Source organism: Peromyscus californicus, unplaced genomic scaffold (genome assembly GCF_007827085.1).
Source record: "Peromyscus californicus insignis strain IS unplaced genomic scaffold, ASM782708v3 Scaffold_5__1_contigs__length_169319896, whole genome shotgun sequence".
Lineage (NCBI taxonomy): Eukaryota > Metazoa > Chordata > Mammalia > Rodentia > Cricetidae > Peromyscus > Peromyscus californicus.
In genome coordinates, this window is record NW_026294573.1 from 7566092 (window position 1) to 7581803 (window position 15712).

Genomic DNA, 15712 nt, shown 5'->3' on the forward strand with positions numbered 1-15712 from the left:
TTCAAGGTATTATACTTATACAGCTCATTTAACAATGTAATGTAAATTTCTAGTCCTTGAAATTTATTATTACAAACTATTTCGGCTAATAAAAAAATTCAGGTTAGTAGTTAGTCACTTATTACAATCAAACCTGTAGTCATATTAGGTATGTTTTCTAGGTCAAACAGAGATATTTTAGATAGACAGTCTTCAAACACTTCAGAGATCTACAGAATGTGGCATTTAAGATGTTTTAATGACATAGGTTTTTTTTTATGACAATGAGACATGTCTGCTCCTGGGAGCACCAATCTACTTCAGAGAAGATATTGGGCATCAAAGAAACTCCGCATGGAGTTTACTTTCTTTGTGGCAAAAGTTAGCCACTGGGCAAGAAAGTGCCCTTGCCTGGACTGCTGACAGTATGCTGTCCAAATTGGACAAGCAGGACAGAAAAGAAAATGACTGCCAAACTTTGCCAAGACAAGGTAGGCAGCCCTTCGGAATATCCTGCTTCACAGAAAAATCTGTCATATATTCTAGACCTGTAGGCCAAAGATGAATACCCCAACATTACAGAGGAAACTTGGGTGACTGTCCAGGAAGCTAGCTGCTTCTATCATTTCTCATACTTTTTGGATTTCACTTGCTTGCACTTCCTGCTTGCTTGGGTAATGTTATTTCCTTCTCAGGTTTCTGATGGAGTTGAAGACTAGATAGTTACAGTTATAGTTTTCCTTGTTAACAAATTCAAAAAAGAAATTCACTAAAGGGGTGTAAAGTGTATAAGTTTGAAAGATATAAAAGGAGAGTTTTGAGTTGGCAATGCAAGTTAGGAAAGAGATTAAGTTAGGTACAACACTTTGGACTCACTAAGAGAGGATAGATAATGGAATATTTTCTCTGAATTTGTCAAATGTTAATGAACTAGACATTGTTAATGTAATTATTGCCTTATATATTTGTATATAGTTATTATACTTATTGTATATAGCTTTTCTATGTTAGTTATATACGTCTTTTTTATTTTAGAAAAAAGGGGGAAATGTTGTGATATTTTGTTTGTGTTCTGACAAATAAAGCTTGCCTTATGATCAGAGAGTGGAGCTAGCCACTAGTTAACCATCAAAGTCTGGAAAACACAGGAGACAGGAAGTGATAAGCCTGAGTGGAGAGAGGAAGTGAAAGGGCAGGACAGAGACAGGAGCTTGGCATTCTTGTGCTGGTGTTATTGGGCTGATGAGTCTGAGAAGTGAGAGGTGACTGTGACTGCTCCTTTGTTTCTCTGGTCTTTCAGTTTTTACAGTGATATCTGACTCCAGGTTTTTATTATTAAGACTAATTAGGATTGTGTTTCACACAGCAATGGGAAAAACAACAAGTAAGAGCCTGCCTCAAGACAGAAGGTGAGAACCAACTTTGGACAGATGCCTTTTGATCCCCACATGCACATTGTGACACATGCTTACTCACACTTACATATATGCATTGTAAATACATACAATGACTAACTTTTAAAAGATAAACAAGTTCCCTTGCTGTCTTTGGGAAACACACCTCACCATGAAAAATAGACAAATATCTCCAATGAGGGAAATGGAAAATTAATTCAGAGTAAAAGGAACTAGGAAACAAAACTGCAGTGCCTAATCTAACAAAATAGACTAAATAAATCTATTCATAAGAGATAAAGAAGGTCACTCCTTACTGATTAAAGCAACAATTCATCAATAGAACATCACAAATCTAATTTTGCATGCACTCAACCCAGGTGCCCCTAGTTTCATAGAAACAATATTAGTATCTGTAAAGCCTCAGATTAAACCAAATTCAGTAATAGTGGGTGATTTCAATGGTCCACACTGGCCAATAGGTAGGTCATATATACCAAAAATAAATACAGAAGCATCAGAGTCAAATGACATCATATATCAAATGAATACAACTGACATCTACAAAACATTCCACTCAAGCACTGCAGAATATATGATCTTCTCTGCACCCACAGTGCATTCTCTGACATAGAACTTGCATATACTAGAACACAAAGCAAATTTCAACAAGACCAGAAAATGAAGTGACTTTTTATATTCTATCTGACCAGAACTGAATAAAGCTAGAAACCAACAGTAAGAACAACTGCAGAAAGCACACAGATTCATGGAGACTAAACAATTCATCACAGAATAATGAAGAAGTTATTAAAGAAACTGGTAATTTCTTTAATAGGAAATCAAACCTTCCTAAAAATGAGTGAAAACAAAAATCACAAAATACAGAAAGAATTCAAATCACTCTGAATTAAGCTAAAAATTGGGAAATGAAACTTCATGAAGTTAAAAAATTATTTTATACAGAAAAGGAAGCAGTCTATTGAAGAAACAACCTAAAGAATAGAAGAGAATCTTGGAAAACATTTGACTGATAATTCATATTCAGAATATGCAAATAACTCAAAAAACTACACAAGAAACCAATAAAAAGAAATGTGCTATCTGTCCTCAGAACTCCTAAAACCCACACTTCAGGTGCCTAAGTCCTAACCCAAAGCCACACCTTCCCATCCACTGCTCACCACTGCTACCAGACCACTGACACCACCTCCAGGGAATACCCTCTGCTCAGATGCAGGCCACACCAGTCAGAACATCAAGGGAAGGACACATGACTCAGAAGAATAGTATCAGAACAAGCAGGTCAAAAGAACAGGTGCAGGCCACACCAGTAACAATAGATAGAAAGACCCAGTCAGAGACTCACTGCTAGACCAGAGGCCATGCCAGCCACCAGAACTCCAGGCCCCAACTCAAGCAGAGACTCCCTGCTGGGCCAGAAACCACACCCACATGAGCCTTCAGAACTCCAGATAGGTGGCCCGTGCATGGATGAACTCCACTCTCTCAGTGATACCAACACATGCTATCCACAATCCTCCAACTCTGGAAGAGACCATCTACTGGAACAAAGACTATGCTAGCCACTTCTGAGAAGTCCAGCCCCTAACTCAGACAGAGACTCCCTGCTGGGTCATAGGTCATTCCTACTATCAGAATCTGGACACAAAGATTATAAAACCAAAGAGGAAACAGAAATCAAGGTACAAAATGCCATCTAACAAAGGCAAACTCAGAAGTCACACTTAGAACTATTTTCATCCTGAACCCAGATACCTAGATGCCAGTGTAAGAACATAACAACAGCCAAGGCAATATGGCACCACTAGAGCCCAGCTACCCTACTACAGCAACCCCTGAATATTCCAACACAGATGAAGTACAAGAAAATGATCTTAAAACCAACTTTATAAAGATGATGAGGACCTTAAACAGGAAATGAATAAATCCCTCAAAGAAATCCAGGAAAACACAAACAATTGGAGGAAATGAATGAATCTCTTAAACAAAGAAAACAAAACAAAAACAGTTGAAGGAAATGAATAATAACACTACTCAAGACCTGAAAATGGAAATAGAATCATTAAAGGAAACACAAACTGAGGGAATTCTGAAAATGAAAAGTCTAGGTAAGTGAACAGGAACTACGGACATAGGCATCACCAACACAATACAAGAGATGAATCTCAGGAGTTGAAGATACCATAGGAGAAATGGATACATCTGTCAAAGAAATTGTTAAATCTAAAAAATTCCTGACACAAAACAACCAGGGAATCTGGGACACTACAAAAGAACCAAACCTAAGAATAATAGGAATAGAAGGGGAAGAATCCCAGCTTAAAGGCCCAGAAAATAGTTTTTAATAAAATCATAGAAGAAAAATTTCCTAACCTAAAGAATGACAGACTTATAAAGATACAAAAGGCTGAAAGAACACCAAATAGATTGGACAAGAAAAGGAAGTCCCTTCCCCACATAATAATCTAAATACTTAATATACATTTAATACAGAACAAAGAAAGAAAATTATAAATTGTAAGTGGAATAGGCCAGGTAACATATAAATGGAGACCTATTAGAATTATACCCAACTTCTCAACACAGACACTAAAAGCCAGAAGGGCATGAACAGATGTCTTGCAGACTCTAAGAGACTACAGATGCCAACCCAGACTACTATACCCAGAAAAACTTGCAATCAACAAAAATGGAGAAAACAAAATAATCCATGACAAAGTCAAATTTAAATAGTATCTATCCACAAATCTAGCCATACAGTAGGTACTAGATGGAAAAATATACCCCAAGGACAATAACTACACCCATCAAAACACAGGAAATAAATGATCTCACATAAGCAAAATCAAAAGAAGGGAAACACACACACACTCAAAACCCACAATAATAAAATAACAGTAATTAACAATCATTATCATTGATATCATTCAATTAAAATGGATTCAATTCATGAATAAAAAGACAGAGGGAGGCTAACAGAATAGATGCAAAAACAAGAACCAGTCTTTTGCTGCATACAAGAAATACACCTCAGCATCAAAGATCTGCATTACCTCAGACAAATTGGTTAGAAAAAGACTGTCCAAACAAATGGACCCATGAAGCAAGCTGGGATAGCTATTCTAATATCTAACAAAATAGACTTCCAACCAAAATTAATCAAAAGAGATGGAGAAGGACACTTCATACTCAATAAAGAAAAAAAATCCACAAAAATGACATTTCAATACAAAACACCCTACCACAGATGCAAGGGCAACCATGTTTGTAAAAGAAACATTACTAAAGCTTAAACGCATTGACCCTGACACATTGATATTGGGAGGCTTCAATAGCTCACTCTCACCAATGAACAAGTTAAGTCATCTCAGACAAAAACTAAACAGAGAAATATTGGAGCTAACAGACATTATGAACCAGATGGACCTAACAGATACCTGTAGAACATTTCATACAAACACAAGTATGAAGTACCGACCTTCTTCTCCACTTCACAGAACTTTCTATGAAATTGATCACTTTCTTGGTCACAGAGGAAGTTTCAACAGACACAAGAAAATTGAAATATCCTCCTGTATTCTATCAGACCACCACAGATTAAAGTGAGATTTCAACAACAATAGGAAGCCTACAAACTCCTGGCATCTAAACAACTCTCTACTGAATGACTACTGGGTCAAGGTAGAAATAAAGATGTTAAAGACTTCCTAAAATTCAATGAAAGTGAATGCACAACATACCCAAACTTAGGGGACACAATGAAAGTACTGCAGAGGTTACTTCATAGCACTAAATGCCTACATAAAGAAATTGGAGAGATCTCAAAATAGCTTAATAGTACACCTGAAAGCTCTAGAACAAAAAGAAGTAAACATATCCAAGAGGAGTAGATGGCAGAAAATAATCAAACTGAGAGAGGAAATCAATAAAATAGAAACAAGGAGAACAATACAAAGAATCCATGAAACAAAGAGTTGGTTCTTTGAGGAAGTCAACAAGATAGACAAACATTTATCCAAACTAACTAATAGAAAGAGAGAGAATACCCAAATTACAAAATCAGAAGCAAAAAGACAGACATAACTGTAGACACTTGAGGAAACCCAAAGAATCATTATGTCATACTTTAAAAACTTGTTTTGCAGGATATTTTATCATATATGTGTGAAGATGTGTCACTGTGATTGGTTTAATAAAAAGCTGAGTGGTCAATAGCTAGGCAGGAGAAATTAGGCATGACTTTTAGGCAGAGAGAGAAACTAGGGATGAATCTAGACATGCAGGAGATGTCAACCAGACATGGAAGCAGTCAGATATACAGAATAGAGAAGAGGTAAAAAGCCACATGGCAGAACATAGTTTAATAGAAGAAGGTTAAGGTAAGTTATAAGAGCTAATTGTGATTAAGCCCAAGCTAAAGGCCAAGCTTTCATAATTGATAATAAGTCTCTGTCTCATTATTTGGGAGCTGGCAGTCCCAAAAGAAAGTCCAACAGAGGTTCCCCTTCTCCAAGAACACCCAGCAGACCCTGCAATCTACACACACTACCCCCACACCCATCCACCTGAGACCCCTGACACTTCCTGAGAATTGGAGACCAGCCCCAGCTCCCATTCAGCCTGGAGCTCCCATCCAGACCAGAGATGAGTGACTGGGTCATACCCAGGAAGGCCTGGCCCTAGGTTGCATCCCTGGGCCCCAGCCGTTCTGCGAAAGACCCACCAACCCAGTAGCTGGCCAGTGGGCAGGGCTCCCATGGGAAGGATCCCCTTCTCTAAGACCCCCCAGCAGAACCTGCAATCTACACACCCATCCCCCGAAACCCCCGCCACTTCCTGAGACTTAGAGATCAGCCCCCAGCTCCCATTTGGCCCAGAGCTCCCATTTGGCCCAGAGAGCTCCCATCTGGCCCAGAGAGCTCTTATCAGGCCCAGAGAGCTCCCATACAGCCCAGAGAGCTCCCATCTGGCCCAGAGAAAGAGAGAGCTCTCATTGGACAAAGAGCCATCATTGGACCAAGAGTAAACTCAGGAGACAGGGAACCCTGTCTGCCAACCCTGATTAGACCAAGAGTGGCTTTCTCAGAAGTAGAATCCGCCACCTCTCATTGGACCAAGAGAGGCATCCTGAAACGCTGAATATGTCAGCTCTGACTGGACCAAGAGCCCTGATAAGACCAAGAATGAATCCATGAGGAGATGGAAAGACATCAAGGCAAAAGTACATACAACAACATAAAGAGCAATACAGCATCACCAGAATCTAGCCCTCCTCCAAAAGCAAGACCTGAACATCACAAACTGGAAGAAGCAGAAGAAAGAAACATTAAGAATAGCATCATGAAGATGCTAGAGGCTGTTCAAGAAAAAAATCAAAAATGAAATTGAGGAAAAGATAAACAAAAAAGTGGAGGAAATCAATAAAGAAAATGAAAAGTCAAATTAAAAATAGGAAAAACGCTATAAAAAACTAGAAGAAAAGACAAATTGTAGTGGGTAGCCATTCCAGCTTTGATCTGGAAGTTCCAACCCCCATTGAGACTTTGGCAACCGTCACGCCTACAAGGTGGGGCCAAGGGAGGCACCTGGAGACCTGAGATCTGGATGGGCGGTGCTCTGACTCGGTTCTGGGACCTTGGACGGTGAAGGTGGGACAAGCAGAGCTCCAGAGAACACCGCTGGACTGTGATACACCTTCCCCAGACCCCGCGACCTACCTATCCCTTAACTTGTAAGTTATGCCATTAAATAAATCTCCTTTTAACTACGTGGAGTGGCCTTAATAATTTCACCAATATCTGGCACTCGCGTGGGGCAAATTCCAAAGGCCTGGGTGGCTCCCACCCTCAGCCTCCTCCCCGGCTGGCGGGTACCTAAACCCACCTGCAAAGTTCCATATAACCAGGGAACGCCTACATGGTTCCATTCCCGAAAAAGGGAGCAGCTAGTCTGGTCTCAGTTCCCTAGCTTAGCCCCGATACCAGAAAAAAGAGGCACTCCCCAGCTTCCTGAGTGCCGGCTCCGGCTCCAGCTCCCACCATCTTGACTACAGTGAGCTGCAGTCAGCCAAGATCACCAGCAGGCCCTGCTTTGGAGCTGTACCAATGCCACCTGCTGGCTGAAAAGTGCTACTACACCCCCCAAAACCAGGAAAGGTAAGTAAAAGTACCTGATAATTTTACACCTTAAAATTGACTAACAAATTTTGAGTAATTCTTGTAATATGGTTGACAACATTACCTCACAAGAATTTGAAAACCTTTTTGCCTGTATGATGAATGACATCTTCCTGGAAATATACGACCTTCCTAAGGCATATCTGGCCTGTACCATTTTGGCATTCATCGTAATAATTCACACAGTGTTCAAACACTGGTTTAATAACAAGAACAAAGATGAATCATTATTGGGACTGATACAGGATTTAAAAAATAGAAATTAAGACTTACAGAAAAAGATTCTCTGGAATCTGCTAACAAGGATTTACAGGCTTTAAAAGATAGCAATGAAATCTTACAGAAAAAGATTCTCTCTCTGGAATCTGCTAGCCAGGATTTACAGGCTTAAAAAGATAGCAATGAAATCTTACAGAAAAAGATTCTCTCTCTGGAATCTGCTAACCAGGATTTACAGGCTTAAAAAGATAGCAATGAAATCTTACAGAAAAAGATTCTTTCTCTGGAATCTGCTAACCAGGATTTACAAAACAGGCTTGTACCAAAAATTGATCTTATTGATAATAAATGTGAATATTTAATGGACAGAACACTAACTCTCCAGACACTATATAAGGAAGAAAGATTATCATTAATTGATAAGATAAGGTCCATGGAATCATGTGTTTCTGAGGAACATAAAAACTTCTATGATTCCATGAGAAATCTGGAGTCCCTTGCCAGAGAGGAGGTTCACTCCCTAGAACAGACCCTATGTGCTCGTTTGCAAGCCTTAGGAGAAACTCTCAGTAAACATGACAAGGGACCTAATAAGCAGAAGGGCAAGACCATAGAGGTTGTAACATCTCCAAATGGCTCTCATACAATGGCTTATCCTGTTATCATCCATGAGAAGCCAGCAGATGACACACACCCCAAGCCATATAATACATATACATTACAACCAATTTCAACAAGGGACTTTAAAAATATAAAGGAAGCAGTAGTTATGTATGGGATACACTCCACATACGTAAGACAGATGTTACATTCGTGGTCTACCTCACATAGAATCATCCCAGATGACTGGCATGAGTTAATTTCAACTGTTCTAGAATATAGCCATCAGCTACAGTGGAAAAGCTGATTGAGAGAAGAGGCAAAAAATTTAGAACAACAAGGTAAAATCAGAGGTTTTGTGATCTCCCAAGATCAAATACTTGGTGAGGGATGTTTCGCTGACAGGAATGTACAAGCCACTTATGATGAGCATACAATATCCCTATGCCGTACAGCAGCTCTAAATGCTTGGGAAAAAATTCCAGAACCTGGAAAACCAACTGAGGTATACACAAAGATATTTCAGGGACCACACGAACCCTTCAGCGATTTTTTACAAAGACTGAACACAGCTATAACAAAAGCTGTATCAGATAAAGAATTAAGAAAAGTATTAACTGAGTCCTTGGCATTCGACAATGCTAATGCAGAATGCAGAAGAATACTTACACCATTAAAGATCAGATCAGCTCCTTTGGAAGAATGGATTCAGTATACTAATGGTGTTGAGTCTCGTAACTACAGTAATGAGGCTTGGATAGGAGAGACAAATCCCAGAGGTGAAAGAAGGCCCCATGTTACCAAATGTTTTAAATGTGGTACACCAGGTCATATAAGTAAAAACTGTATGTGGGGTACTCCTAGAAGTAATACTCCTTTTAGGAATAGCCTAAACAGGAGACCCCAACCACCTCCCAGATTATGTAGAAGGTGTGGCAAAGGCCGACATTGGACCAGTGAGTGCAGATCAAAAATAGATGTACGAGGCAACCCTTTACTGGCAGGAAACGCCTCAGGGGGGCCTCTTGCAGGCCCTCAAATCAAATGTAGTACGAACATTCCCAGCCACTGTGGAAGAAATTCCTCTCCAGGACAACTGAATAAACTAATGCCTAATGTAAAAACCAATACTGCAATGGATGATGAAACAGCTCTGATAGGTGGATCACAGTTTACAAAGAACAGTATAAAACAAATATTTTGGCAGACTTCCGTAAATGAACAAAGACCAAAGCTTAGAATTCGAATTAATGGACTGGTTCTGGAGGGCCTGGTAGACACAGGTGCAGATGTGACTATAATTACACCAAAATCATGGCATCCGAATTGGCCTCTTCAAGAGGTAGATGTCCAACTTTTAGAGATTGGCACCCTATCTCAGATAAAACAGAGTTCGAGATGGGTTGAATGCATAGGGCCAGAAGGACAGAGAGGAAGGCTGAAACCATATGTAGCAAATGTAGCAATAAATCTTTGGGGCCGAGATCTGTTACAACAGTGGAATACCCAGATTAAAATTCCTACACTTTCAGAAAAGGAATACAGACCAATGCATGTTTCTAGGAATAATATCATGACATGCTATAAAAATCAGTCACCAACCATTCAGGCTGTTCACAAACAGAGCACGACTGCTGTTGAACTCTCAGAAGTACCAACTGCCTTACCTTTAAAATGGCTAACTAATAAACCTGTCTGGGTGGGACAATGGCCTTTGACAAAAGAGAAGCTACAAGCTTTAGAACAGCTGGTTCAAGAGCAGTTAAATGCTCAACACATTGAAGACTCTACCAGCCCTTGGAATTCTCCTGTATTTGTTATTAAAAAAAAAGTCTGGTAATTGGAGAATGCTGACAGATCTGAGAGCTATTAATAAAGTAATTCAGCCAATGGGCTCCCTACAGACTGGGATGCCCTTGCCCTCTCTGCTACCTAAAGAATAGCCTATAATAGTTATTGACTTAAAAGACTGTTTCTTTACCATACCCTTACAAGAAAATGATAGAGAAAAATTTGCCTTCACAGTACCTAATTATAACAATTCTCAGCCAGTCAAGAGATATCAATGGAAAGTCCTCCCACAGGGAGTGTTAAACAGCCCTACTTTCTGCCAATACTTTGTGCAGAAACCATTGGAGATAATTCGTGTAAAGTTTCCACAATCTATAATTTATCACTATATGGATGATATCCTATTAGCTGATCCAAAATTAGATACATTAGAAAGCATGTTTGAAGAAGTAAAAAAAGTTTTGCCTCGCTTGGGACTGCAAATTGCTTCTGAAAAAATACAAAGAGGAGATTCTATTAATTACTTAGGATATAAGATAGAGCTACAAAAAATTAGACCCCAAAAGGTACAACTAAGGAGAGATCGATTGAAGACTCTTAATGATTTTCAAAAGTTATTAGGAAGCATTTCCAACTTACTGGGTATCATGGGAATACCCAAAGATGGACTACAAAATTTGCCTAATACTCTAGAGAGGGACAAAGAATTAAATAGTCCAAGAGAATTATCAGCCGAAGCTGAGAAGGAATTGGCTCGAGTAGAAAAGACAATTTGAGAAGCACATGTGGATCATGTGGATCCAGAACTTAAATGCATTCTTGTCATATTCCCCTCCAGACATTCCCCAACAGGTATTTTGATACAGAGGGAAGATATTATATTGGAATGGATATTCCTACCACGTAAACCAAATAAGAAATTAAAGACTTATATAGAAAAGATCTCTGATTTGATTCAAAAAGGTAAACTAAGACTTCACCAGTTGACAGGAATGGACCCAGCAGAAATTGTAGTACCTTTAACTAATGAGGAAATTTCATCACTATGGAAAGATAATGAATACTGGCAGAGAGCCTGCAGTAACTTTTTGGGAGAGATTAACAACCACTATCCCAAAAGCAAGAGAATAGAATTCATAAAGAAGACTGAATGGGTCCTTCCTCACATTGTACGACAAAAGCCAATTTCTGGAGTCCTCACATCCTATACTGTTGCAAATAAATCAGGGAAAGCAGGATATAAATCAGGAGACTTAAGTAAAGTGGTACAAAGTCCATACAGCTCTGTACAAAAGGCAGAACTGTATGCCATTCTTATGGTACTGATGGACTTCACAGAACCCCTCAATATAGTCACTGACTCTCAATATGTAGAGAGAGTTGTTTTACATATTGAAACTGCTGAATTTAATCCTGATAATACAGAATTAACTTCATTATTCATACAATTGCAGGAAATCATCAGAAAAAGGGAACATCCTATATATATAACACATATCAGATCCCATACAGGTCTGCCAGGACCTCTAGCACAAGGTAATGATGAGATTGATCAGTTACTAATAGGTAATGTGCTAGAAACTTCAGAATTTCATAAGAAATACCATGTAAATAGCAAAGGTTTGAAGAAGGATTTCTCCATCACTTGGCAACAGGCTAAGGATATTGTGAAAAAAATGTCCTACTTGTTTCATCTATAACCAAATTCCATTACCTGCAGGGAGCAATCCAAAAGGTATACAAAGAAATGAAATTTGGCAGATGGATGTGTTTCATTTTGCAGAATTTGGAAGATTAAAGTATGTACATCATACCATTGACACCTATTCAGGATTTCAATGGGCAACTCCTATGAGTTCTGAAAAGGCTGATTCTGTGATTACACACCTATTAGAAGTTATGGCCATCATGGAAATACCTGTAGAAATTAAGACAGACAATGCCCCAGTATATGTCTCCAATAAAATGAGACAATTCTTTGCTTATTACAATATAAAGCATGTTACAGGTATACCACACAATCCCACAGGCCAAGCAGTCATAGAAAGATCCAATCGAACTTTAAAGGATATGCTAAATAAACAGCAACAGGTAACAATGACTCCTAGAAATAGATTGCATAGTGCTTTATTAACCTTGAATTTTCTCAATGCTGATGAGAAAGGAACAACAGCTGTGGAGAGACATTGGACGACAGACAAAACTCCTGAGCTAAACCAACCGGTTTATTTCAAGGATGTACTGACCTCAGAATGGAAACCTGGATATGTTCTACGTTGGGGAAGGGGTTTTGCCTTTGTTTCTGCAGGAGAAGAAAAGCTATGGATACCAACAAAATTAATAAAAATTCGATTCGAACAGGAAAAACCCCTTGATGAGGAGAAGTAAAAGATCATCCACCAATGTGACATCTCTACAAGTTGTAAGAAAAATTTAACAATCAAAGGTTGGGGTAGGGTTCTGTTTTTGTCTTTCCAGGATAATGGAAATACCCATCATCCACAAATCATAAGGCCTTGGATATCTGGATGTTTACAGCAGAAAGAAAGAATCTATTGGTACCAATCTACACATGGTAAAATCTCACTGTCTAACATCTATCTCTCTATCAATCTAGAAAAGTTGTGGTTCCAATTCAATTATAAGCCAAGCTGGCTTTGGAGATGGAATTGGCTCACTCCTTCTCTAAACCCAAGCATATTGCTAAAAGAAAAGTTTGAGAGATTCTTCAGTCCCATATCAGAAGAGCCCTCTGGTGTGGGACAGAAGGAAACCAATAAAAAGGGACCATTGTCTTCTAGATTCTAATTCTCTCCATGCTTACTCTTGATTTCTCAGAATCCTTTCTTACATGCTATATCCTCTTTAAATCCAAACCTTCCATTTTGATAACAAATAAGTTTTTCTAATAGCAATCTCAGAAGTCTCCAGAAGGAAGATGGGGCCCCAACAACAACTCTACCCAATCCAGAATGATGCCATGGTAATCATCATCATACTACACTTCTTACCAGAATTTCAGACAATCTTACCCATTACTCTAAGACTTGCTGCAGAACCTACAGTTAGTCTAACTGAGATTTAACTATCTGAGCTTTCTCACAGTACCCAACAGAGATAACATCACCCCCTAAACAGCAGGAAGCAATGCTAAGAAAACGACGCCCCTTCTCCCTTAGGTTTCATAATTCTCAGGGTTATGGATGATGGTTATAGGGTTGGGGGTGAAAGAAAATATTAAACTCAGTATTCTAAAGAGAGAGAGAGAGAGAGAGAGAGAGAAAAGAAGAAATAGAATGGATAGGTATAAGATATTATGGTAGATTATTGTATATACTAGTAAACAAATTTAGTAAAATAGCAGCCTTAAATAATTTGCACTGTAATTTGCACTGTTATGAATTCTTATATGTTGATACAAATATAAACTATTTTTATATTCCTGTTTAAGATAATTTGTATATTGATACAAATACAGAACTATATTTGGTATAATGTACATATATTTCTACTCTTATTTGAAATATTTGTATATTGATACAAATGTAAATTTATATCTGTCATACTTTATGTATGTTCTACTTTTGTTTAGGATATTCGGTATATTGATATATATTTAAGATTATTGTCATATTGCATATCGCACTATATACTCCTACCTCTGTTATAAACATCTTGTATATTGTTACAATTTTGAAGTCATCGTTCTTTACCATACATTTGATTATAGACTGTTTACCTTGTTTGCGTGAAGCCTTAGTCCTTAGGTTATTTCGGTAGATAGGACTTATAGATTTATAGTCACTTATACTTGTCATCTCTATAGTTATGTTAGTTAGGTTATCCAGATTTACAGATACATAGATCAGATGGACAGGTAATCTTCAAACACTTCATAGACCTAGAGAATATGGCATTTAAGTAACTTAGAATTCTGTTGACGTGAGACACAATTGTTCCTGGCTGCACCAATTTGATCCCGAGAGAATGTTGGGCTTCTAAGACATTTCCATTTGGAAGTTTGTCTTCTTGGCACAAAATGGCCTACTGGGCAAAGAACTGCCCTTGCCTCGACAGCTGACAGTATGAATGCAATGCTGTCCTTTCTGGACAAATGGTACACAAGGAAAGTGACCACTGTACTCTGCCAAGACAGGGTAAGATGGTCTTTCAGAATTCCTGCTTCTGAAAATGGTCTGTCAGATACTTTAGGCCTAAAGCCAATTTGAATACACCAACAATGCTGAGAAACATTAGGTGACTGTCCAGGCTGCCAGCTGTCTCAGTCTACTCTTGCAAGATTCCCGAAAGTTGCTTGCATCCATCTACCATTTCTCAGGTACCATTATATTCCTTCTCAGGTCTTTGATGGGATTGAAGACTAGCAGTTATAGTTACAACTTAGTCGATAGAACATATTAAGTATTAGATTCAGGTTCTTTAAGATAGGACACCTTGCCAGGTGGTGGTGGCGCACGCCTTTAATCCCAGTACTTGGGAGGCAGAGCCAGGAGGATCTCTGTGAGTTTGAGGCCAGCCTGGGCTACCAAGTGAGTTCCAGGAAAGGTGCAAAGCTACACAGAGAAACCCTGTCTTGAAAAACCAAAAAAAAAAAAAGATAGGACACCTTTTGGAATGATCTTTGTAACATGCCATTTACCTATGCTCTATACTTCTTTGGATTTTAGTATGTGTTTCTTGCTTGATATTGTTTGCATTGGTTGTAGTTCCATCTTATCTAGGTCATTATCCCTCATTATTCCTGGACAATATTTGATAACCATTCCTTTGTATATAGTCTTGTATTAGGTTAGAACCTTCTTATTTAGACAAAAAGGGAGAGATGTAGTGGGTAGCCATTCCAGCTTTGATCTGGAAGTTCCAACCCCCATTGAGACTTTGGCAACCATCATGCCTACAAGGCGGGGCCAAGGGAGACACCTGGAGACCTGAGATCTGGATGGGCGGTGCTCTGACTCGGTTCCGGGACCTTGGATGGTGAAGGTGGGACAAGCAGAGCTCCAGAGAACACCGCTGGACTGTGATACACCTTCCCCAGACTCTGCGACCTACCTGTCCCTTAACTTGTAAGTTACACCATTAAATAAATCTCCTTTTAACTACATGGAGTGGCCTTAATAATTTCACCAATGACAAATAAAGCAGAAGAAAACAATAAATCCCTTAAAGAAAACCATGAAAAAGCAATGAAACAGCTGAAGGAAACAGTCAAAGACCTGAAGAGGGAAATAGAAACAATGAAGAAGACACAAACAGAGGGAATGCTGGAAATAGAAAATCTGAGTAAACAAACAAGAAGCACAGATACAAGCATAACCAACAGAACACAAGAGATGGAAGAGAGGATCTCTGGTGTAGAGGATACAATAGAGGAAATGGATTTGTCAGTCAAAGAAAATACCAATGCCAAAAAAATTTTAACACAAAATGTCCAAGAAATCTGGGACACCATGAAAAGACCAAACCTAAGAATAATAGGGATAGAGGAAGGAGAAGAACCAACTCAAA